Source organism: Tamandua tetradactyla, chromosome 10 (genome assembly GCF_023851605.1).
Source record: "Tamandua tetradactyla isolate mTamTet1 chromosome 10, mTamTet1.pri, whole genome shotgun sequence".
Lineage (NCBI taxonomy): Eukaryota > Metazoa > Chordata > Mammalia > Pilosa > Myrmecophagidae > Tamandua > Tamandua tetradactyla.
In genome coordinates this window covers 48223626-48251001 of record NC_135336.1, presented here as the reverse complement: position 1 = coordinate 48251001, position 27376 = coordinate 48223626, and the positions used below count along the sequence as shown (strand labels likewise).

General features: G+C 36.0%; 2 protein-coding genes across 11 annotated transcripts in view; one reads left to right on the top strand and one right to left on the bottom strand.

The window, feature by feature from the left end:
- The window catches only part of CMSS1 (cms1 ribosomal small subunit homolog), a 458243-nt gene that overhangs the window by 240515 nt on the left and 190352 nt on the right, over positions 1-27376 (top strand). The window contains exon 2 of one of the 10 annotated variants that reach the window (XM_077118618.1): positions 2537-2586. The exons of the other annotated variants lie outside the window; for them this stretch is intronic. The gene's annotated coding sequence lies outside the window, so the exon portion shown is untranslated. The remainder of the gene's footprint in view (positions 1-2536; positions 2587-27376) is intronic. 10 annotated transcript variants of the gene reach the window in all.
- Positions 1-27376, bottom strand: part of FILIP1L (filamin A interacting protein 1 like) — a 361112-nt gene that overhangs the window by 231055 nt on the left and 102681 nt on the right. The window lies entirely within an intron of this gene.

The window sequence follows — 27376 nt, the reverse complement described above, 5'->3', positions numbered from 1 at the left end:
GCTGAAAACCAGAGAGGCTCAGAATTAGCCCAGAAAGTGCACAGCTTGCTCTAATTACAATTCGAGGCCAACCTCCAAAGTTCTTGAAATGAGACTCATTGATGGAATCAAGAGTGTTGTGTAAGCAAAATGGGCCTTGTTACTTTGACTGTCACTGTTATAGAGCAGTGACAGTAGTGACACTGTTATAGAGTTGGCAATGATATACCAATCATTTCCTTTTACGTAGCTGGTGGCAAAAGTGAATTGGAAAGACTTGGCCACTGAGGGAGTAAATGCAGGACAATCCTTAAAGACTGTTGGTGAGCAGATTCTCATATCCTTCCACCCACTGGTTATTGCATATCACATGATTATTAGCTTTCCAAATAGTTAGGTTCTAATTTATTTGCAATTTGGAAAACTGAGACCTCCCTAGGAATTAGGGGTTGGAGTTTGTTTCTTCAGCACAACCTTGCCCAAAATCTAGTAGGCACCTTCCTGATGTGTGTACTAACATAATTACAATAAATTGCTGCTGCTCTTGGAGATAATCTCTTTTTTCATATCTGGGTTTAAGTCTTTCAGTAAGATTGCATGAACAGTGGGGAGCAAGGAGGCTTCCCATCACAGTAAGGTCCTTCCTGATATTCCACCCCTCCTTACTACTAAGATCTTTTGCCAGCAATAGCGTGGACTCAAGCCAGTGCCAAATGTTTTAATTCCATAAGGACCCACTTGATAAAGGCTATGTATGCATGGCAAAAAAGAAAAAAAAAGCCTCTAAAGGTTCCCAAACTAAAATTTTCCAAGATTTCTATTTGTGATGCAGCCAGGGCACCCTTCTTCTAATTGTTACCATGTGTTTGCTGTAGTCATTGGTACCCTGCAATTCTCATTCTCCAGCACTTCCAGAGATTAGAAATTACAGAAAGTCCTGCCCATATCAAGGTGGACATCTACTCTAACTGCGGAGAATTTGGTCTTTGACAAAAAGAAGGAGGAAGGCAAAGTCAGAGAAGGACTGTGAGATCAATACTGTGATCTTTCCAAATAATTACTAAGTAATTATGGGTCTGTTAGCAACATTCAGTGTTGTACTTCATTGTTCTGTTAATGTTTTGCATGTGTTTGCTAGCTTTGCTTCCCTTATTGTTAAAATTCTAAAGTAGGAGGCTCTGGCTCTTATTTATATTTTGCAAGAGAACTAGCATAGCACAGGAAATGCCAACACTAAACAATTGTTGGGTATGTGACTAGTTGAACAAAATGATTTCTTAGGTCCCTGAGCATCGGGGACAATTAATAATTACAAAGTATTCAGAAAGCTGAAACATTCATAAATATAAGAACCAGACATTTTTCTCCATTTGACTGCTTGTGATTTTTCACATCTCTTAGGTAAAACTTTAACCTCAATGTCCAGAAAACTTTTACCATGGCTGCTAATGAATAATAATGAAGTTGACTAGTTTGAGACAGAATTGAAGGAAAAATAAAAGGTATATAGACTTTAAATGTTAGATTAACATCCCTGAATGAGAATTCAAGTAAAATGCTGGTGACTGAATTTAAGGTCTGAATGTAAGGTCTGTGTTTCAGCTTGACCACTTAAAACTTTGCCTATGTGAGGAAATTAATGGATTTTAACATACTTGCCATATTATTAAAGAAAATAAGATTCAGTTCAGTTTTTCCTGTTGTCCTGAAACAAGATGGCAGCTAATAAAGTTTCCACATGAGCACCTATTGGATAATTTTACTGATGGAGGTAGGACTTGCAGTAGTGTAATAACAATGATAGCAGTAATAGCAGGAACAAGATTGCCTGCCCCTGCTAGCAACTTAGCAGTCAATTAATGGACCATGAAAACTGGGTGGCTAGGGTGATGTGGGTCAGAGCTAACATACATAGGCAGGCACAGTGTAGGGGAAACTTTCATCACCTCCGCTGCACTGAGCCTTTTCTCTTGATAGAGCAAGCTCTTAATTTCCCAGGTTGTTAATCTGGCACCTTTCATGAACATCACTGTTCACTTTGGAGGAAAAAAAGTAAACAGCCAAGACATCTAAGTGTTAAATGTGTAAGAAAATCAACAAAGGAAATTATAGTAGCACTTGATACAGTGGCACCTTTTTCTTGAGTCATATGAGGCAAAGATATTTGAGAGTTTGCAGCTTTGACAAGTCTCTCTTTAAGACAGTAACCAGAGGTCTTGGGAGGAAATGTAGTTAGTGCACATGTCCTGCCATAGTTTAGCTGTGGCATTTATATGCATTATGTGTCCACATTTTCAAAACCAGCCTCTTAAAATATATATGAGAGCCAAGTGATTTGAAAGTACATACTACTTCCTTTCCCCATTGCTTTTACTCTGTGTTTGCAGTTTCCTTTCTGACATTAATTACTGTTTCTAAAGGAATTGGTGTTTCCTGGCCTGCTATAGTTTCTGTTTGTTTTGGATTATCCATCAGTTAAGATATCTGCCATGTGTTTGGGAATATAGTATACTGAGGGTTGAGTACAATACAAATTCTCACTCTTTTCTATTTTTAGGTAAGTCATCTGATGAGAATGACATTTCATTTGATGGAATTTTCCATTTGGTAAAGTATTACTATTTTTATCAAATAATACAAGTTTTTGTTTTTCTGATTTCTCAATCCGTATTTTCCCACAACATTGACCTCAGTAGTAGTTTGGTATCCTCTGTCTGGAAGGCAAAAATGAAAAAAAAAGTGTGGGAGGGAGAATGGGAAACAAGGTAAGACATATAACTAAATATATTAATACATCAAAAAAAAAAACAGTATTGAAATAAGCCTACCTCTTTATAGCTCTCTTCAACAGGTTTTCCTTTTAGAATATCAGGACAAAGTGAAAGATTTATTATATCTAATTATATTTAGAAAGAATTGGAATTCTAAGAATCCAACCAAATTTAAAGCCATAGCTTTCCAATTGTATTTGGTGAAAATCTGGCATTCCTCAAATTTTGCCAAACATGTTGAGAAAAGCAGTCTATGTGAATAGAGTGCTTATCTTTTGAATCATAGTTTGTCTCCATGTATTTCTTCATTTCAAAAGTTATTTAATAGAAGAGAAGAAATACACAGTTTTAAATGTATAAACCCAAAATTCCATGTGACAGAGGTGGAACAGGGCTTATTTTCCTTAATAATAGAATATTGAAGCCTCTAATAGTGAGCATAAAGAGAGGGAGGAACAAAAGAGACTTGAAAACAGCAAATGGCTTTTTCCTGATGGTTCTGGATCCTTTCACTAGTACGGGAGGATGTCTGTATTTGGTACACTTTCCACAGTGCTGGATCATGAATCCTAGCAGTTCTTTTTCCCTTGAGGGGATGTTCTTTTCCTGTGAAACTAGGCTCATATTGGAGTCCAAAATTCTTGTTGGTTATGTATCTATTTAGTAACAAGCAACCAGAGCCTAAAAACCCTACTCCTAGCATCATGCCTTCCCTATAGTGTCATTTACTGAAATTGCATTTTATGTTTCTTCTAGGGACTAATTTGATAAAGGGATATAACTTAAAATATCCAGAAGGAATATTTCTGGGTGTGAATACCATAATCCTTTGACTCTTTTATTCCACCATCTCTTCCCTCTCCCCAGTTTTAATTTTTTAAACTAAATACATGACAATTCATAGTTATAAACCCTGTTGAGACCATGGAAAATTGGCATTTATTGTTGTTGCTTGAGAGAAGATTCACGATTCTCAGATATTGAACGAAATACTTATAGGATGACATTTAAAAGTTTAAAGTTCCTTTCTGAACAGAATGCTACCTCATTTCTACACAGAGGTGGGCCCCAGTCCACAGTTCAAGAGCAGTTAGGGTAAGAACCATTTCTACTCTGCAAAATTCTGTGCTTTTGGTTGAATGAATGAATGGGGTAGATGAATGAATGTATACTGTGAAGACTGGGGGAGGTTCTGAATGCTTAAGGAGGAATTCAGATTCCTCCATCCCATGCCAAATTAATTATTTAATACACTCAATTTAGCTCAAACTGCCATCAGAAAAAGCAGATACTTATGGCTTCCTCAATTATAAAATGAATTGATAGTGAGTTTTCCAGTTTAAATCACCAGCGACAGATTGATTTCTGAATCCAATAAGCAAGTTCTCATTAATGGCAGTCCATTTTAAGGCCAATAAGGTGTATTAGATAGAGAATGTTTAAAACTAAAGTCAATAGAAAATGGAATGACCATACTCTTTTTGTTTCCTTTGTAAAATAAGCTCCTTCTAAACATTTGAACAATATTTTTTAAACATTCTCAGTCTCAAGGTTATCACTTCTAGAATTCTTACAGTGCTTGGAATTGAATGCTGAGAATATTGAAGTAAAAGTTGCTACAGATATGACAGAGATTACAGAAGAGAAACTCGCTCTTAAATTCTCTGTGCCTCAGTGTCCTCCTCTGGTTTGCTTTCACTAAACTGAAATCTCCATGAAGTTAGAGACAGTGTCTGCTTTTCCTCATTGTTGAACTTGTAGCATGTACCACAGTGTTAAACAATAGGCACTCCCTGAATATATTTTAAATGCGGAGAAGAGCTGTAGAATGTACAATAATTGTGACCATATATGATGTTGTAAGAAATAGTGAGGTGATGTTCATACATGTGGAGAATGTCATATAGTAAATGTTCAAAAATTAGTTTTTAAGAAAATCTGACTCGTGATAACCAAATTCTCAAAAGACAGACTTCCTTTCTAATGACAGTGCTCCTATTAGTTTGTAGTAGATGACTTCTTGTACCTGGTTTGAGAGCTAGAGTTGCTTGAAACTCTAGTATTGAATAGATCTGTGCAGTATAGTTAATTATAACTGAGTTGTTTCAACATGGTGTGAGAATAAAGGTAAGAAATAAAATAGGCTCATGAATTCCCCTTCTTTATTCTAAGCATATTTCTATCTGAATTAAGACCATACTTCCCTTGAATAGTACTCCATAAACTGACGAGATTTTATAATCCAGTTCCTTTGCTTTCTCTTAATCTGTGAAAGTCCTAATGCCTCAAGCTGGTCATTTTCTGACTTTTTGAACGTATTTATTCTCCTCCAAACATATCATACTACTCATCAATTAGATTTGGAAAAGCAGCCTGTTATACTCATCTTTTTAATGTATCAACATTCTCCCAACCAGCTTCCGGTTTGATTTGTAACCTTTTTCTGATCTTGTTCCCTATTTGGATCTTGAAGTCCACTTTGCCCTCTCAACCAGTATGTCCTGTTCTACAGATAATAGAACAGTGGTGATCAGGAATCACCAGTAGGAGGGCTAATATAATACTTTCTCGAATACTGTTCATTCTAATTAATATATATTAAATGCCTAAAGTATGGGCATCCTGTGTTATGATTCAACAATCATAAAACATAGATTTTCCCTGTGTTCTAGAACGGAATCCCTAGGACAAGATGGATGAGAGATAGAGCCTCTGAAAACTCTGTCTTGTTGTGCATCAGTGTTTCCCAAAGTATAATCCAGTGAGATGTACTACCAAGAGTGAACTAAGTTTAGAAAAAATAACAATCTATATTTCTTGAAGATTCACAGTGCAAATAAGATAAGCCTGCCGAAGGCTATAAAATGTCTTACACAAAGAAGTTTAGCTTTGCTAAACTAATTTAACTGGGAACACATCTGGAGAAAGCTAGGAACAGTAATTTCCTCTTAGGATTTTCTAATTCATTCATTCTCTTATTTTTAATTCTATTTCCATTTCCTTCTAGGCTTTGTGAGTGATTAAGAATTCTTAATCCCTCTATTCTCCCCTCATTTTTATCCCAGCCCCTGATAACATGAGAGATGGATGGAAGGAAGGATGGGAGAAAGAAAGAGAGGATGTGTGTGTGAGCACATGTATGTGTGTTTGCATGTTGCTAAGTGTCTTGGTTTTTACTATCTATAAGAATCATTTTATAGTCCTTATGTACTTCAGAAGTCTACTAATCTAAAACTTGTTAATATTTTATGTATCTAATTTTTATGTATCTAATTGTTTAAGATTTATTGTTAACTAAACACAAAATATTTTCATTTGTCTCTCTAACAAATGAAAAATGATTGCCTGGGAAGATAATTGTGTCATTTAGTTATTAGAGTTCAAATCTATATTGGAATAACTTCTTTTTTACTTTAAATTATATATTCAAGTTGCTATTGTTTCTATCATGTCTTCACCAAAAGTTAAGTTTAAAATTGGCACTCAGAAAAATACACTATAAAGATATTTTTCCTATAGGCAAATCTCTACTCTGTAGAATATTTGAATGGTGATTTTGGATAGAGCAATTTTCTCACTACTTGGAGGTCTGACCAAGAACACTATAAACCCCAAAACTTTAACAAAATATATTATTTTAGTTGTTTTAAATGGAAATTTTTCTAAATTATTTCCTTTTATTTTCTTACCTTAAAAGAACTTATGCCAAAAACAAAAACAACAACAACTTATGCTGACCACGATTAAACTCATTTTAATGACTCAAGGTCATCACTCAATTCACTTCATTTCAGCCTGTTTATTTAACCCCTCCTGTATATGATGATCCTCTCAGGCCATTTTTGTATATGTAGGTCTGTTTACCACTGTACTAGACGACTACTAAATGTTGTGCTTTGGGCTTACTGAGTCAGTGTTTCATAGTGTTTGTGATTTCTTGGCTGTGAAGACTGCCACATTTCTTGTTACTGTGCCTCCCTGAGCCTCCCTTCCTAATGCGATGCTTCTTATGTTCTTGAAACTAAAACAACCAGCCATGTTAATATTGTGTATACAAGAACCCCACTAGGAAGATTTTTAATATAAAAGTCCATGAAACATAAATTTTGGCTCATCGCAAGCCTTTTTTATCAGTTTGCTTATTTCTTGAATCTCTGTCTTGTTCCAGCATTTTAGATATAAATATAAATTTATAAAGCATGCATTTCCCTTATCCCTTTTCTTAACAGCAGTTCCAGGAACAGATACAGATATTGTGATACCTCCATCTGTGTTGGCCAATGGAAATAAGGATTAGTAGTGTCTTAAATATTTATCAAAATATTTCTATCTACTTAGCTCCATGGTAGAATTCTTGCCTGCCATGCGGGAAAACCTGGGTTCAATGCCCAGAGCCTACCCATGCCAACTATATATATATATTTCTATCTAACTACAGTTCACAGCTTCCTTATGAATAATTTTAGATTTGCCATAGATCTGTTTTAATTTTAGTGAATAGTAGTATAGACCTATGCCATGTAATTCTTAATACAGAGTTGTAGATCAAGCTCATTTTTTTATATTTAACTTTTTTTAATTGTATAATATAACATACATACAAAGCAACGAAATGAAAAAGCAATAGTTTTCAAAGCACTTTTTTTTCTTTTTTTATTAATTAAAAAAGATTAACAAAACATATAGAAATCATTCCATTCTACATATACAATCAATAATTCTTAACATAATCACATAGTTGCATATTCATCATTTCTTAGTACATTTGCATCGATTTATAAAAAGAAATAAAAAAGACAACAGAAAAAGAAATAAAACGATAATAGAAGAAAAAACAAAAAAACACTATACCTCACATGCAGCTTCATTCAATGTTTTAACATAATTACATTACAATTAGGTAGTATTGTGCTGTCCATTTCTGAGTTTTTGTATCCAGTCCTGTTGCACAGTCTGTATCCCTTCAGCTCTAACTACCCATTCTCTTACCCTATTTCTAACTCCTGATGGTCTCTGTTGCCAATGACATATTCCAAGTTTATTCACTAATGTCGGTTCATATCAGTGGGACCATACAGTATTTGTCCTTTAGTTTTTGGCTAGTCTCACTCAGCATAATGTTCTCTAGGTCCATCCATGTTATTATATGCTTCATAAGTTTATTCTATCTTAGAGCTGCATAATATTCCATCGTATGTATATACCACAGTTTGTTTAGCCACTCGTCTGTTGATGGACATTTTGACTGTTTCCATCTCTTTGCAATTGTAAATAATGCTGCTATAAACATTGGTGTGCAAATGTCCGTTTGTGTCTTTGCCCTTAAGTCCTCTGAGTAGATACTTAGCAATGGTATTACTGGGTCATATGGCAATTCTATATTGAGCTTTTTGAGGAACCGCCAAACTGCCTTCCACAGTGGTTGCACCATTTGACATTCCCACCAACAGTGAATAAGTGTGCCTCTTTCTCCATATCCTCTCCAGCACTTGTCATTTTTTGTTTTGATGATAATGGCCATTGTGGTGGGTGTGAGATGATATCTCATTGTGGTTTTGATTTGCATTTCTCTAATGGCCAGGGACATTGAGCATCTCTTCATGTGCCTTTTGGCCATTTGTATTTCCTCTTCCGAGAAGTGTCTGTTCAAGTCTTTTTCCCATTTTGTACTTGGATTGGCTGTCTTTTTGTTGTTGAGTTGAACAATCTCTTTATAAATTCTGGATACTAGACCTTTATCTGATATGTCGTTTCCAAATATTGTCTCCCATTGTGTAGGCTGTCTTTTTACTTTCTTGATGAAGGTCTTTGATGCACAAAAGTGTTTAATTTTGAGGAGCTCCCATTTATTTAGTTCCTTCTTCAGTGTTCTTGGTTTAGGTTTAAGGTCCATAAAACCGCCTCCAGTTGTAAGATCCATAAGATATCTCCCTACATTTTCCTCTCACTGTTTTGTGGTCTTAGACCTAATGTTTAGATCTTTCATCCATTTTGAGTTAACTTTTGTATAGGGTGTGAGATACGGGTCCTCTTTCATTCTTTTGCATATGGATATCCAGTTCTCTAGGCACCATTTATTGAAGAGACTGTTCTGTCCCAGGTGAGTTGGCTTGACTGCCTTATCAAAGATCAAATGTCCATAGATGAGAGGGTCTGTATCTGAGCACTCTATTTGATTCCATTGGTCAATATATCTATCTTTATGCCACTACCATGCTATTTTGACCACTGTGGCTTCATAATACGCCTTAAAGTCAGGCAGCGTGAGACCTCCAGCTTCGTTTTTTTTCCTCAAGATACTTTTAGCAATTCAGGCCACCCCGCCCTTCCAGATAAATTTGCTTATTGGTTTTTCTATTTCTGAAAAATAAGTTGTTGGGATTTTGATTGGTATTGGGTTGAATCTGTAAATCAATTTAGGTAGAATTGACATCTTAACTATATTTAGTATTCCAATCCATGAGCATGGTATGCCCTTCCATCTATTTAGGTCTTCTGTGATTTCTTTTAACAGTTTCTTGTAGTTTTATTTATATAGGTCTTTTGTCTCTTTCGTTAAATTTATTCCCAAGTATTTTATTCTTTTAGTTGCAATTGTAAATGGAAGTCGTTTCTTGATTTCCCCTTCATATTGTTCATTACTAGTGTATAGAAACACTACAGATTTTTGAATGTTGATCTTGTAACCTGCCACTTTGCTGTACTCATTTATTAGCTCTAGTAGTTTTGATGTGGATTTTTCAGGGTTTTCGACGTTTAGTATCATATCGTCTGCAACCGTGATAGTTTTACTTCTTCCTTTCCAATTTTGATGCCTTGTATTTCTTTTTCTTGTCTAATTGCTCTGGCTAGAACTTCCAACATGATGTTGAATAACAGTGTTGATAGTGAACATCCTTGTCTTGTTCCTGATCTCAGGGGAAAGTTTTCAGTTTTTCTCCATTGAGGATGATATTAGCTGTGGGTTTTTCATATATTCCCTTTATTGTTTTAAGGAAGTTCCCTTGTATTCCTATCCTTTGAAGTGTTTTCAACAGGAAAGGATATTGAATCTTGTCCAATGCCTTCTCTGCATCAATTGAGATGATCATGTGATTTTTCTGCTTTGATTTGTTGATATGGTGTATTACATTAATTGATTTTCTTATGTTGAACCATCCTTGCATACCTGGGATGAATCCTACTTGGTCATGATGTATAATTCTTCTAATGTGTTGCTGGATTCGATTTGCTAGAATTTTGCTGAGGATTTTTGCATCTATATTCATTAGAGAGATTGGTCTGTAGTTTTCTTTTTTTGTAATATCTTTGCCTGGTTTTGGTATGAGGGTGATGTTGGCTTCATAGAATGAATTAGGTAGCTTTCCCTCCATTTCAATTTTTTTGAAGAGTTTGAGCAGGGTTGGTACTAATTCTTTCTGGAATGTTTGGTAGAATTCACATGTGAAGCCATCTGGTCCTGGACTTTTCTTTTTGGGAAGCTTTTTAATGACTGATTCAATTTGTTTTCTTGTGATTGGTTAGTATAGGGCATCTCTTTCTTCTCGAGTCAAAGTTGGTTGTTCATGCCTTTCTAGAAACTTGTCCATTTCATCTACATTGTTGTATTTATTAGCATAAAGTTGTTCATAGTATCCTGTTATTACCTCCTTTATTTCTGCGAGGTCAGTGGCTATATCTCCTCTTCTATTTCTGATCTTATTTATTTGAGTCCTCTCTCTTCTTCTTTTTGTCAATCTTGCTAAGGGCCCATCAATCTTATTGATTTTCTCAACTGTTTTCAGGTTCTCGGTTTCATTTATTTCTGCTCTAATCTTTGTTATTTCTTTCCTTTGCTTGCTTTCGGGTTAGTTTGCTGTTCTTTCTCCAGTTCTTCCAAGGGGACAGTTAATTCCTGTATTTTTGCCCTTTCTTTTTTTTTGATATAGGCATTTAGCGCAATAAATTTCCCTCCTAGCACTGCCTTTGCTGCATCCCATAGGTTTTGATATGTTGTGTTTCATTTTCATTCGCCTCGAGATATTTACTAATTTCTCTTGTCATTTCTTCCTTGACCCACTGGTTGTTTAAGAGTGTGTTGTTGAGCCTCCATGTATTTGTGAATTTTCTGGCACTCTGCCTATTATTGATTTCCAACTTCATTCCCTTATGATCTGAGAAAGTGTTTTGTATGATTTCAATCTTTTTAAATTTGTTGAGACTTGCTTTGTGACCCAGCATATGGTCTATCTTTGAGAATGATCCATGAACACTTGAGAACAAGGTGTATTCTGCTGTTGTGGGGTGTAATGGCCTATAAATGTCTGTTAAGTCTAGCTCATTTATTGTAATATTCAACTTCTCTGTTTCTTTATTGATCCTCTGTCTAGATGTTCTGTCCATTGATGAGAGTCGGGAATTGAAATCTCCAACTGTTATGGTAGATGTATCTATCCCTTTTCAGTATTTGCAGTGTATTCCTCACATATTTTGGGACATTCTGGTTCGGTGGATAAATATTTATGATTGTTATGTCTTCATGTTGAATTGTTCCTTTTATTAGTAGATAGTATCCTTCTTTGTCTCTTTTAACTGTTTTACATTTGAAGTCTAATTTTTGGATATTAGTATAGCTACTCCTGCTCTTTTCTGATTGTTATTTGCATGAAATATCTTTTCCCAACCTTTCACTTTCAACCTATGTTTATCTTTGATTCTAAGATGTGTTTCCTGTAGACAGCATATAGAAGGATCCTGTTTTTTAATCCATTCTGCCAGTCTATGTCTTTTGAGTGGGGAATTCATTCCATTAACATTTAGTGTTATTACTGTTTGGGTAGTACTTTCCTCTACCATTTTGCCTTTTGTATTATATATATCATATCTAATTTTCCTTCTTTCTGCACTCTTCTCCACACCTCTCTCGTTTGTCTTTTCGTATCTGTCTCTCCCTGCTGGGGGCGTGGTGGAGACAGAGGAAAGATTGTAGGCTGGTTTTAATGGCTTCAAATTGCGAAGCCCTGGGTTCTGAATTCCTTGAGAGAAGAACTTCACCTGAGTTGCGCCTCACCCCTCCTGTGGGGAAGGCCCAGGTAGCAGACAGCCCCGAAAGCAGCCTGCTTCTGTGTTGGGGGCAGTTGCAGCCTGTGCAATCCCGGCGCTGAGTCCATAGGCAACCAAGCCTCCGCAGAAACCGCCGCAGAAGGCTCCGTTTCGTCCCCTTTCCTCTGTTTCACTCAGCCCAACAGGCAACCTCTGCCCCGATCAGTTTCGCCTGAGCTGGGGGCCCACCCCTAGTAGTCAGAATTTGTCCATCAATGTCACCACCGGTGTTTGGTTGGACTCAGTCCGTGCTACTCTTGGAGGCTCTTTCCTTTCCTTCCGGGAAGCCGCCTGTGGGGGAGGGGCGCTGGCCGCCGGCCGCCGCGGCTTTGGAAAGCGCACGCTGCTTGCAAAACTCACCGCTGCGGAGACTCGCAGCCGGTCCAGCTGGTCCAGACTGGGGTGCGCTGTGTGTCCGGTTTCTGCCGTGGCTCCGGGAGCTGTTCTGTACTGTTTCTGGTCACTTAGTAGTTGCTCTGGAGGACGTACTAAAACGCACGCACCTTACCAAGCTGCAATCTTGGCCCCCCCCCTCCTCAAAGCACTCTTTAACAAGTAGTTACAGGACAGATCCCAGAGTTTGTCATGGACTACCATCTGATACCCTCATATTTTTCCTTCTAGCTGCTTCAGAATATTGGAGGCTAGAGAGCTTAAATACTTTTTTATCATCACAATCGACTTTTCCTTCTTTTTTTTTTGTGAAAAATAACATATATACAAAAAAGCTGTAAATTTTCAAGCACAACACCACAATTAGTTGTAGAACATATTTCAAAGTTTGACATGGGTTACAATTTCACAATTTTAGGTTTTTACTTCTAGCTGCTCTAAAATACGGTGTATAGAGATATCATTTTAATGATTCAGTATTCACATTCATTTGTTAAATCCTATCTTCTCTGTGTAACTCCATGATCACCTTTGATCTTTCCATCCCTCTCTTTAGAGGTGCTTAGGGTATGGCAATTCTAAATTTTTCATATTGGAAGGATCTGTCACTAATCTGGGGTAGGGAGGTGGGATTATCTAATGTTCTGTAGAGGATGGTCCATGTTTCAGGAGTTAGCTGGACCAGGGACCCATCTGGAGGTTGTGGTTTTCTGTAAAGTTACTCTAGTGCTTGGAACCCTTGTGGAGTCTTATATATTGCCCTAGATGATCTTTAGGATCGGCTGGAATGGTTCTGGTTGGGATTTAGCAAGTTATGATAGGTAGCATTGTCTAACTGAAATTTGCATAAGAGCAACCTCCAGAGTAGCCTCTTTACTCATTTGAACTTTCTCTGCCACTGATACTTTATTAGTTACACATCTTTTCCTCATTTTGGTCAGGATGGAATTGTTGATCCCAGGGTACCAGGGCCAGTTTCATCCCTGGTAGTCATCTCCCACATTGCCAGGGAGACTTTCACCCTGGATGTAATGTCCGACATAGAGGGGAGGGCAAGTTGTGATAGGTAGCAATGTCTAACTGAAGCTTGCATAAGAGCAATCTCCAGAGTAAACTCTCAAATCTATTTGAACTTTCTCTGCCACTGATACTTTATTAGTTACACTTCTTTCCCCCCTTTTAGTCAGAATGGAATTGTTGATCCCAGGGTGCCAAGTCTGAATGCATCCCCGGGAGTTAAATCAAGCTCATTTTGATATTCTCCCTGGTCAAAAATGATGTGTCTTGAAAATGTCTATCATTTAGGAAGATTATAATTTATTTTCTTTTTTAAGTAAAGAAGGTTAAAAGTCAGTATTTATGAAATATTTTTAATTGCCTTGTTTTATCTGATTATCAGTTAAGGTGAAAATTAATTAAGTCCTTACCAAATGAAAACAAGCAGGAGAAACACCATAGTAGCATAAGAATGAAATTCCTCTGTATTAGTTTGTACCATCAGAGAGAGGTATCCTTGAAATCTTTTTTAAAGAATCAGTTAATGAATAAATTTGAAAATTCTTGGATTATATGATATTTAAAGTGAACTGTGATATTTTGGTATACTTAAAAGGCAGAGACAGATACCTGTTTTTTCTATCTAAAATTATTTCTAGACTTTTGAGTTTAGCTGTTGACTACCTTTCCATTCATTTCCTATTTCACAGTCTTTTCAGTATAAATTTAAGCTAATATCTTGTTTATGTTGAATGTGATTGACATTCTACAAAACTATAATCTTTCTTTCAAGCTATTATGAAAATTAAGGAGTAAGAAGACTTTTTCATAATATTGTCATCTAAATTCATGGCTTGTTTTCATTTGATTTTCTTATTCACTTGGAATTTATTAAAGAGAATTTCTGGAAACTCCAGTGGTACTTTTATTCTGTTATAGGAAGTAGCTAAAATGAAATTGGGGCAGGTGGGAGTCTACAGCCCTAGGAAATTGGCTTGAAAGCTCTACATTATATGAAATTTTATTTTCTAACTAATACCCCCGATTCAGTAATCACTTTGGGTAGTGACCATACAAGTTTTCTTATTTCTTGGGAAGCTAAAGTCGAGAACTTTGCTTGTATATCATGTGCTTTGTAATTCATACAGCATTTTATGTCTTCATTTCCCCATGTAACCTTTTAAAAGCCTTATAGCTTCATTTATTTTATTGCTCTCACACCCTCTTTCTATTTCAGATAATTCTTTACTATTCAATATGTAAGAAAAAATAAATCATTTGCAGATTTTTTAAAAGCTGGATTATCTCACTTACGGTGTAGTGCTTTGGTTTCTTAGTAGAAGACCAATTAACAGCAAGAAAACATAAGGTCCCTAAGTTCCAGGAAGCCAGAATATTCCTTCTTTATTTTCTGAACTTCACAGAAAAAAAGATGGATTCTGTCTGCATAGAAACAGAATTGATTTATTAGACTGCGGGTATTTTGAAGGCCTGAAAGAGGATACGTGAGAGCCAGCATTGCCTTGTCCATTCTTTTTTTGAAGACTGCAGATGAACAATGGCTTTTGCCAGGGCCTATAAAACGTGAAAATATAAACTGGTCCTCTCATTCTGCTCTCACCAAAAGAAATAACAGCAGTTTAAAAATTAGTAACTGATGAGTGTTTTTAAATTGGTCTTAACGTTTCTAAGAAGTGTTCACTTTGTTGATTTAATTTTAAAATTGTCTAGTCAATATATATTGCTATATTTACTAAGAATTATTGTATTAAAAATAAATAATAGGGAGAAAAATGTTAAAATAAATTTACTAGATTGAAATGCTAGTGATCAATGAAAGGGAGGGGTAAGGGATATGGTATGTATGAATTTTTTTCTGTTTTCTTTATCTTTCTTTTTCTGAATTGATGCAAATGTTCTAAGAAATGATCATGATGATTGTTCTGGTTTGCTAGCTGCCGGAATGCAACACACCAGAGACGGATTGGCTTTTAATAAAAGGGGATTTATTTTGTTGGTTCTTCAGAGGAAAGGCAGCTAACTTTCCACTGAGGTTCTTTCTTACGTGGAAGGCACAAGATGGTCTCTGCTGGTCTTCTCTCCAGGCCCCTGAGTTCCAGCAACTTTCCCTGGGGTGACTTCTTTCTGCATCTCCAAAGGCCTGGGCTGAGCTGCTAGTGCTGAGATGAGGAATGCTGAGCTGTTTAGGCTGTGCTATATTGCGTTCTCTCATTTAAGCACCAGACAATTAAGTCAGACGTCACTCATTGCAGCAGAACTGCCTCATAGCCGACTGCAGATGTAATTGGCAACAGATGAGGTTCACCTACTGTTGGCTTATGTCTGCAGCAACAAGATTAGGTGTGCTCACCTGGCCAAGTTAACAACTGAATCTAACTAACACAATGATGAATATGCAACTATGTGATGATTTGTGAGTTATTGATTATATATCAAGAATGAAATGATCATATGTAAGAATGTGTTTGTCGTTATGTTTAATAATTAATTAATTAAAGCTCAAAATAAAAAGAACTGTTGTGTTAGAAGGTAATGAAAAGTTTCAAATTTTCTTAGTGATGATGTGTCTACTTTTAAAGGTCTGCTCTATTACTTGGAACTCAAATCCCAGTGCAAAATTCTCCAGCTTAAGACTCTCACATAGAAAGTTGGAAGACATAGTTATCTTAGGTTAATGCTTTTCTAGGCATCCCTCAAAAATGAGTACTGACTTTCTTGTGACATATTTTAGAACTCTCTTATAAATAATAATTTCATCCTTCTTTGAGGTTGATAATAAGTGAAATTTTCATTTTTTGCTCCCAGGTATATCCCACTTAGTTCATTACTACCTTCCAAGTTAGTCATCTTCAGCATTTTATTCCAAAAATAAGCTCAGCATTAGGTTAAAAGGGTCAAAAGAGAAAAAGAACCCATCCCAGAATTTTAGACTCAATTGTCTAAAATTCTTCTAACACCTGTTTCTTTCAGAGAACGTACAAGTCAGAAAAAACCGAAAAAGTGGAAAGGAGCTATCTTAAGCAACTAGCTCATGAGTTTGAATCAGAATCTGCATTTGGGATCCCATTTTAGAATAATACATATCCTCCCTAAAGCCACTCTCAACAAATCATTGAATCATATATCAAGTGTTTTGGCTGCTTGTATTTTCAGAGTCCTAGAATAGACATAAAAATCTAAATTCAGTATGCCGGGGAAAGCTTTATAGGGATCCTTCCTTCCTCAGCCAACCCTTTCCATGCGTTCTGTAATCTCCTGGGAGGTTTAGATATTCCCTAAATGCTAATGTGGAGATTATAATTTGATAGAAACAATAATTTTCAGGTTAAAAAACAATTTCTAACTGTAATCTTTTTAACAGAAAGGATTGAATAGCTCTAATGCTAGGTCTCATTTGTGTGTGTGTATGTGTGTGTGTGTGCACATGGACACACAAAGACAAAAAGACAGACATAGATATACTTATCTCCTTATTTTACAAAGCATTTGCAGTAGCTTGTAACCAAAACACATAATGAAATTCACATAGGAATTTTTAAACTTTAAATAAAAGTAGAGAGGGAAGATAAAGGAAAATGAATGGTGTTAAAATCACTTTAGATCTCTCAGAAATCCTATTGGTCTTGATTCAGGTGCAGTAGCTACACTTCAGCATTGACAATATTTCAGGCCCACTTCTGTTCTAGAGAGAAGCAGCATACCTGCCACTGGTCCTCTCATCCATTTCCAGCCCAGACTGAACTAGTGCCGAGTCCACCATCACCCTTTGGGCTTCACCTAACCTGTGATTTCATTCTACCTCTTCTGGTTCTGTTTGTGTGCATGTTATGGTGGGACTCTGCCAGAGTATGCATTCCATAGCTTTGGAAAGGTATACATTTTCAACAATTGCACATCCAGTTACAAAAAAATAGCACTGAACATGATTTTGGAAAAATAATGTGGCCTCATATTGGGCTTGGGTCCATCAAAACATCACCCCTCACTTATAACTCTGTTAGCCATCAGTGCTTCCATAGGACAGGCAAAGGTGAGGGACACTCAAAAACTGGCCAAGCATAGGGGAAAGTAAATAGAGGAAGATTTCCATCCTGCCTGACTCAGCTAGATAGGTAGAAAACGTGAGCATCTTTTTATTCAGTGATCATTTTTTTCCATCATGTTGTTCCCATGGTTATTTTCCACTGCCCAGTTATTATTTGCACTTTTTTAAAAACATCAGAGAATGAGCCTCAAGAGCTAAAGAAAATGGAGGTGCTATACCAGAATCTAAAAAATTTCAAAGTTTTGGACTGAGGTCCCATCTCTGAGCTCATGCTTTTTTATTACACTGGATTTGGCTGAAGATCTGACACTAGATGCACCATAACCATTGCAAAAGCAATGCAATCTCTGCTTCTAGATTTCCACTGACATTATTGCCTGTTGTTAGAATAGCCACACCTTTCCATGAGTTTCAGGTGTTTTAGCCATTTAGAGGAAAGAGGAGAGGGAGAAAGAAAGGATCGATGGTAAAGAGATAGCACCTGAAAATGAAAAGGTCACAAGTGAAAACAGAATATGTGCTACTTTCTGATCTAGGCCAGGTGTTTGGGTGTGGATGTCAGTGTGTGTTCTCCATATAGTAACTCTTGAAGTGGTGCTTCTCCCAGTTTACCCACCATAGAGTATTGTTCCTTGTTTTTTTATAGTGCATGTCAAAATGCTATGACAACTGGCTGGTTTTATGCAAACAGAGCCTGGCTCTCCAGAGACAATGTGTCCGAAAGTCAAACATGGATGAGAGCCATTGGCACACAGAGGAGTCAGAAATCACAGATTGTTTTCTCGTTGGATGAACAGCTTAAAGCAACGTAAAGTTAATTGAAGAATTCCTTGAAAGTGAAGTCAGACTAAAAGAAATGCTCTGAGTCTATAATTTACTAAATGTGAAAGATCTGTAAGTGATAGTGAGACTAAAAGAGTTTAGGGAGGGGGGAGAACATTTTTGTAAACAGATCTGGCTTGTATCATTGCCTAGGTTGTTTTAATTATTTGCTCTAATAATTCAGATCTGCAGAAGAATCTCTAATTAGCTAAGGTTTGATTTATGGTGTTGGCCTCATATAAACTATGATGTCATCGTGTGCTGCAGAAAATTACAGGCCTGGTCTCGCCGTTGAAAGCTATTATTTCTACCTAGGACTGCTTACTCTCAAGAAACTAAAGCATTCTGTGTTCTCTTTCACAATACCCCTTACCCAGGTAAATTCAACTTATATTATTACTATGCAATTAATTTATGAAACAAACAAGAAATGATTGGAAGAAGAAGCGGTAGATTAAAAACTCTAGCAATTTAAGAAGTCTTTACTTCTTCGAAATTAAAAAGAGACCAACCTATGATTCTCTGCAGAAATGGGTTCATTCTCCGTTCACCCAATAGAACGGCTGGGATATACCAGACTCTCAAATGTAATGAGTGTCTGTCTGTCTTCCTCTCCCTACCACAACTGTAACTCTGTCTCCCACTTTCCCTCCCCAGCTATTTTCCTGGAAAGCCATTTCAGTGTCATCAATTCCTATTTTAACTAGTTTTGAATAAGAACATAGGGGCCTCTGTAACTTTGGTGGGTCTTATTCCATTCCTACTGCAGTAGAATCCTTGATGTAGGGCCAAGACCTTTTCTTTGATTATAGGTCTGCTGACTACAATTTCCTAACATTTTTCTTACATTAATTACACCTCTAATGACTGCATTGTCCATGTTTTCCAGTTTCAATTTTGTTAAAGTAGAGTAAGACTTAGGAAGAAATCCTAGATTTTTACCTTTTGTTTTTTAGTCTTTCAGAATTGTCTAACCCGTGTCTGACTTGATAGCCATTTTTAAGTATTTTCCTTCATCATTTTTTTCAAACGATTCATCTGCTTTTCATTAGAAACAAATCCTTCCTTTCAAAGTCATATTTCAATTCACAAAATAGGTAGTTAAATAATTACAAGTCTAACAGGCATTAACAGGTTTGAGAACAAACACAACTCTTTAAATAGTTGGAAGATACATGGGGCATCCTAGAGAGTAGCCTTATAGCCTCTAGTGTTCAGTATGCTGAAGGCTTCAGTCCTATGTTAAACAGAAGGGCTGAATTGGTTAAGTGGAATTCAGTTATGAGAGTTTCAGAATCCATACTCTTTATACTGTCTTCATTTTATAGATGGGACCCAGGGAGCTTACATGACTTGCCCAAGTTTGTGAAGCTAGTTGGAACTCAGCTGGGTGCCCTGACCTCAAGCAAGGGTTTTCTCACAGCACCATAGAAGAAATGACATCTTGGCCCTCTATTTTTCTTACCCAACTGCTGCTTGAACATGAAAATGCAAGTTTATAAGTTTACTTTGCTTTACTACCACAAAGTATGTGTTCTGATGCTTGCCCATAGTTTTAGTGTTACTAAGTAGCACATATTTTTCTATAAATTCTTCCTTACATCAAAACTAATCCTTCTTTATTTTAGGGGCTTAATCAGGTCATGACATTTATCACTTATGTTTATAAATGACCACATTTATATGAAAGAGAAAGAGGCTGTGTGCAGGAATTTTCCTATCCCTGTAAGAGGGCTTGTCTGCTTTGCTAATTCACAGCCTAACACTATTCCTGGCTTCTTTTGTCTGAAATAGGTTGCTTTGGGCCTGGAGGCAAGAGAAATGAGGTTTATTTGATTTCTTTCATAAACCATGTTTGCTCACATTCCTAATACCAAGTTGCAGAAATTTAAAAACAATCTTTCTCTCCTCCCTTCCTTCCGTTACTTCCTTCCTGCCCCACCCACTTTTAGAAAAGAGTTGATGCTGCCTAGAGTGAAAATGCACCTACAACTGAGCAGTTAAAAAATAAATAAGTAAAAGCTATTAGGTTTACACCTAATATGAAAGAAGGAGAAAAGATGTAATCAAGTCCCTGAGGTAAAATTGTTTCTCTGTTATTAAGCATTGCATATAGCTCTGAGTTTCCTGCTAGGCAAAGCAAAACAAGATATATGAGGGTATATTATTTTTTATTTGCTGAAAGAAATCATATCAGCCCTTTCACAGAAACATTTACCAGGCACTTTATTCTAAGACAAAGATCCTCATGTAAGTGAAGTTGAATGACTGTCTAGAACAAGAGTAAGCAAACTTTCTGTAAAGAGGCTAGATAATAAATATTTTTGTGAGTCCTATGGTGGCCGACACAACTATCTCATTCTGCCATTGTACCACAAAATCAGCCATAGACATAGACGATATATAAATGAATGAATGTGGCTGTGGTCCAATAAAATTTTATTTACAAAACCAGGTGGTAGAGCAATACGATGGTGGCTCAGTGGCAGAATTCTCACCTGCCATGCCAGAGACCCAGGTTCGATTCCCAGTGCCTGCCCATGCAAAAAAAAACAAACAAAAAACCAGGTGGTAGGCACTAATTTGCTGACCCTTAGTCTAAGAACATTACATTGGTTTTCAAGCTTTAGTATACATGAAAATATCCTGGATTGCCAATCCCTTTCCCCATGCATTCTAATTTAGTTGGTTGGGGTAAAACCTGAAAATTAGCATGCCTGACAATTCTCAGGTGATGCAGATGTTCTCCATTTGCCTTAGAGGTGCTCAGTAACCTAAAACTAAAAGATACAATGATAGAATAGGTGTTATTTCCAAACAATAGACTATTTATGATAACTTACCCAATTCAATAATCTCTAGATCTTTGGTAATAATAACAGCACATTTTTTTCTTTTTTTTTAACTAAAAATAGAAGAGAGCTTTGACAGTTTATTAAGGTAAAAGAATGGATTTGCTGTTACATATTCTTTTTGCTATTGTAATAGCACATTTAAAAAAATAATTATTAACATATCAAAACTAAAGAAAATAATAGACACATTGTTGAATTAACAAATATTAGTATTTGTTATATTTCCTTTTTATATGCTTTTTTATTTTTTAACTATTTTATTTTTTGTTGTGAAAAATAACATATACACAAAAAAAAGCAATAAATTTCCAAGTACACTTTAACAGGTAGTTTACAACAGATTTTAAAGTTTGGTATGAGTTACAATTCCACAATTTTTCTTTTTTTCTTCTAGAACAGCACATTTTTTGAGTCAAATCTTAGTTCCGAGAGAAGAATTAACTCTGATAAGCTATCTTACCAAATGTAATAACTTAGAACTCATTACCATGAACTATTTAAAAACATGTCACCTGGTGATTCTTTTAGTACACTTTTTTATTGAAATGTAGCATGATGATTTTCAAGTAAGCCTGTCAGTTGCTACAAGTTGTGTCAGCATCTGAACTTGCTAATGACTTCAGAAATATTAACTCTACTTCCTCCCTTAGCTTTTTTTGGAATAATTCCTTCTGAATTGAAAAATAAGCTCGGTATTCTAAAATTTGTTTAATAATTATTTTCCTTGATTTTAGAGAAAGATAAATCTAAAAGTAGGATTTTTTTGTTGTTGTTTGGACTTATTTGGCTAAAAAAGTCTTTTTATTTTCATATTTATAACTAAAACATTAAAATTATTTTTTTAATATTTTTATTTATGAAAATAAACAATACACTTAGAACCACCAAAAATGGATGTTAGTTATCTTAACTATGGGCATATTTAAATAAAGTATAATCCATGTAATCATTATAAAACTTGTGTTTGCGCAGTAAGTTTCATAAACCAGTTTAAAATGAAGGCAACAGGGAAAAAATCTACAAATTCAGACAGCAAAGTTCTTAAATTCTAAATATTAAACACTAACTGTGATCAGCTGTCAAAACTGAATGTTCTCAAAATATCAAGTGGAAAGTTATTACACACATCTACACTGCTGTTGTAATGACTTATGTTACTAAACATTTTCCTGATTTCAGGAAAATATGAACGCACAAATATTTTTACAATTAATGCATGAAAATCTTAACCACCTAAATGGATATCTTGGTTAGCTTATCCATAGGCATATTTAAATAAAATATCTAAGTAATCATTGTATAGCCTGTTTGTACAGTATGTTTCATAAACTAATTTAAAATTAAAGCACGGAAGGAAAAAAACCTATAGATACACATATCAGAGTTTCTTAGGTTCTGAATATTAAACACTATCTTAAATACTGTTTGATTAGCCAAGAAAACTGTGCATTTTCAGGTGGGCCACAGTGGCTCATTGGCAGAGTTTTCGCCTGCCATGCCGGAGACCCGGGTTATTCCCAGTGTCTGCCCATGAAAAAAAAAAGAAAAAAAAAAACCCAAAAAAAACTGTGCATTCTCAAAATATCAAGTAAAAAGTTATTGTAAGTATCAACTTTGCAATAGTTACTATGTTACTACTAAAATTGATTTGAAACAATCTTAATAAAATAACAAATATATTTATTTTATAGAAAATAAGCTTTGTTTTAATTACATAACTTGATTTTGGTTATGATGAGTGTTTAATAAAATAAGGCACGTTCCATCTTATATATAAATAGGGAAAAGTCATTCATTTTACTTTTGTATTTGCAATCTCTGTCAAGTTACTATCACAATAACATGTATAGCGTTTTTGCTTCTAAAAATATAGTCTTTGTATACTTACACTTTATCAGACGTGCATTAGAATATAAAGCATTTTCTTCAGTTCAAATTTATTCCAGCCTATGTATTCTAATCATAAAAAAAGGAATAAAATATGAGTAGTTTACTAACATTCCATAGAAGGTAATACAAGACTTCTAGTATCGTGTGTGAGAACAGTAAGGCATTTCTCACGTTTCGTTGTTTTGTTTTGTTTTTACTTCAGAGTTCTGCCAGACAAACTGAGTCACTTAGAAGGATTTTGTAGTTTAGTTTTACTAAGATGTTTAGTAACTGAAAAGGGAGATTCTGAATCATGATGACATTTGAGATCACAACAATCAAATGAAAATCATGATACAGGTAGTATGGAAAGCTGATAAAGACGAAGTATTAGGATGACATTTAGAAAGTTTTGGTACATTGTAGAGGCAGCCCAGCAGTGACATGAGTAAGATCAGTAAAAAGAAAAATTTTAGCTCTTTTTAACTTTCTCACTACTGATTTGCATTTCAGTAGCTTGGAAGTGAAATTAGAGAAGTAGGAAATTCAGAACTTGAAAAGACCACTGAGAGTCTATTTTACAGATGAGGAAACTGAGGCCCAGAGAGCACCAAGACTTGCTTTAAGTTATACACGTAGAGCTTGTGGTAAGACTGATGCAATTTGGAAATCCTGTTTTCTAGCTCATTGCTCTTTTCTCTCCTCTTCTTGAGCACTTTGACTCTGTAGTCATTGTATTATGTCAAAATGGAGTGATCCAGCTTGGGTGAGGAAGGGAGCTCTCTACTACTGGAGATAGTAATTGGATAGAAACTTATTACTGGCTAACTGATGTGCATGTTGATTTTCTGTGGGGAAAATTTTAATCTCAAAGTCCTCTAAGATCTTTTCCAAGGCTAATTTTAATCTGTTTAGATAAATTTCCTCACATTTATGATAGGGTAATTATATGTCCTTCCTACTTACAAACATCCATCTTACATCCTCATCCATACATGTTTCATCCACTCTAGTCCCTTCTGAGAATCTATTTTCCCATTGGGAACACCTGTTCCGAAGTTGCTTAGTAATGTAGTTTCACCAAAAAGCAGGTCAAGACTCCAATTCCTGCTCATCACATGAAATGATGCATAATCACTGTACCCATAACTAATTTAACTTTCTACATTAGACCAGAATCAATAGGCTATATAGTTAGCAAAGGGGAAATTCATGACAATGAAATTAATCATCTTACATACTCTGTAGCAAGGACTTGATATAGCAAAGATTTTGGTCAGTTCATAACCCAGTGAGTTATGAATGATTTTATAAGTAGACTGTGGTAAAATTTCTTTACTGTGCTACTATATAATCTATTGATGGCTTTAGAAATGAGAGTGTGTAAATTTGCATTACAATATAAAATTCATGAGAAATGAAATTTGATAAAAATATATTTGCTAACTGATAATATCTGTGTGAATATAAAATCTCTGTAGACTGCACTCTTCTGAACATAAAATAGTCTCTGCCTATTCTGTCTCCACACCTTTGTCCCACTTCTAGATCCTCTCTCTTTCTGCTCTAATTTAGATAGTATTTTTCCAGAAGTAAACATTTTTAAACTATGTATTTAGCACTCATATTTATAATAGGCAATTTACAGAGAACAAGTGATTCAGTTTCATATATCCTAGGTACCCCTTTCTCCAGTGAAACCAAGGTGAATTATTAATTGCAGCTGGTAGCAGATACATGGTCACATCAGGAGCCCATTTCTACAGATTTAAAGCAGTAGGTTTTAAATTTTCACCCAGCAGTTTTATGGAAAGGTTTCCAAAAATCCCTATTCCCCTCATTCACTAATCCTGGATTGACTGGGAGGTGTAGTGAGGGAGAAGATGGTGAGAGTTCCATATGTTATCATAGTGATACAGTAAAAGAGTGAAGGACTTTTCAAACCTAAAGGAATCTGAGAACCCAACAAGGGAGAAGCAATTTTACAGGATTAAAGAAAATGAGTATGAATTTTTCAGAGCCACTGGACTATTCAACATAAAACAAGAACTGAGACCCATGTCTCCTGCCTCCTGTGTCACTTCTTTTTCTATCATCCATTCCACCCCTAAGGAAAAGTCAAGCTACACTACATTTCCTTTCCAAGGCTGAGACCTCAGGATAGGAGGGCAAAGACAGGGAGACAACCAGTGTATGTTAACATATATTCACCTCATTTTCTCCCAAGAGAAAGATCCCTTAGGGTAGTGTCAACAAACCTTTTCTGTAAAGGGCAAGATAGTAATTATTTCAGGCTTTGCCAGTCATAGGTCTTTGTAGCAACTACTCACCTCTATCACTATAGTGCAAAAGCAGCCATAAACATGGCTGTGTTCCAATAAAACTTCATTTATGGACAATGAAATTTCAATTTGATATATTTTTTTTACATGACACGAAAAAAATATTGTAATTTTAATTTTTTTCAACCATTTGATAATGTAAAAATCATTTTTAATGCACAGGCTATCTAAATAACACACTGTGGGACAGATTTGTTCTTCCAGCAGTAGTTTGCTCACCCTGCCTTAGGGGAACAGATAGTGAAATAACAGAACTACTAGATGGTAGGTGTGCAGGTCTGAATCTGTGGTGGACCCCAGAAAAGCCATGCCCTTTGATCCTCATTCAATATTGCTGAGTGGGAGCATTTTGATTGTTTCTATGAAGATGTGACCCACCCAATTGTGGGTGGTAACTTTTGATTAGATGATTTCCATGGAGGTGTGTCTCCACCCACTGAAGGTGGAGTTGCTTACTGGAATCCTTTAAAAGAGGAAACATTTTGGAGAGAGTCCCCTTTTGGTAGAGCCACGTGGAAGCCAGCAGACACCGCCATGTTCGCCATGTGCCCTTCCAACTGAGAGAGAAACATTGAACGTCATTGGCCTTCTTGAACCAAGGTATCATTCCCCAGATGCCTGAAATTGGACATGTCTATAGACTTGTTTTAATTGGGACATTTTCTCAGCCTTAGAACCATAAACTAGCAACTCATTAAATTCTCCCTTTTAAAAGCCATTCCATCTCTGGTATATTGCATTCCAGCAGCTAGCAAACTAGAGCAGTAGGTGTTAAAACATGGTAAGGTAAAATATGATATTTGAGGACAGATGATTGAAATATAGTAGGGAATATTACTGATGGGATGCATATCAGGAAGAGTAGATGGATACCCTAGTGCTTGATTCTGTTTTAAGTAACTTTGCTTGGTACGCAGTCAAATTCCAAATTGGTTGTTTTGATTTCTACTCTTAAGATTTATATAAGGCAGGTTTTGGATGACCTTAGGGAAGAAGAGCAGAAGTAAGAAGTGAAGATGTAACTTAGAACTTGCCATAAGGTATGCAGAACATCAGAACATTTTACTAGGAATGGCAGCTGATGGTTTTTGTTATCAGTGAATCATTGTGAAGTCTGTCTGAGGCAGTGAGGACATAGACAGCAGCCTTCCTCTTTAGCAAAAGCTAAAAAAAAAAAATAGCGTTGAAAGCTCTCATAGAAAATGTTTTCTGCCATACTCAAAGAACCCATAGAAATCTCTATTTTTATGAAAAAATGGCGATCTTGATATACATCTTTTGGGGGCATGGGTAGGCTCTTGATAGGCTTTTAATTAAAAAAATTAAACTGTAAACTTGGAACAATGAAGAATATTTTTGAAGAGTGTGCATGATTTACAGTTAGCAGATACACCTTTTTGGCTTTATGGTCAACTCACCTGTAACAGTTTCCTAAATGGTAGGATGGTTGTGTTAATAATTATGATACTAATGATAACAATAATATAGTAACCATTTTTTGAGCAGCTACTATCTGCTACTACCTAACATACCTTATCTCATTCAGTCACCACAACAACCTTGCAAGGAAAGTATAACTCTTCTGTTGAAGATGAAACTAAGACCTTGTCATATAAATATTGAAGGGCCAAGATTCAAATCCATGTCTGCCTGGCATGAAAGTTTATGCTGTTTCCACTGTACAATTATCATTTATGAGGAACAATGATGAAAAACCTGAATTTGGAAAAACCAGCATCAACTTTGTTTGATAACATTACTCTATAGATAATTTAGACCCCTTCAGAGCTTGAGAAATCAAATCAATTGTGCTTTTCAACATTTGTGATTTGTCTGTCCATTCACTTGCTGCAGTTTCTAGGCAGGCTATATCCCTGAACTATTCGCCGTCTGAATTTGCCCTCAAAGAATTCTTCCTCCTGCCCTATCTCTATCAAGTAGCAGCCAATGAAAACCCCGTAAATTCAGCAGCTGCAGCTCTGGAAATTTTCCATGCAAGCCCTCATTCCCACATCCCCTTTGAAAATAACAGTTCCTAGAGCTTGCTCTTCTCTTCTGGAAGGTCATGACTAATGTTTGTAACATTGTAAAACTTCCACAGCAAACACTGTCTGCGAGACGGAATTCCTTTGGGCCCTGTGTTAACTTGCTTACACCAAAACGTTTATGCCCCTCAACTGCTCTACCGTAAATTCTTTCCCG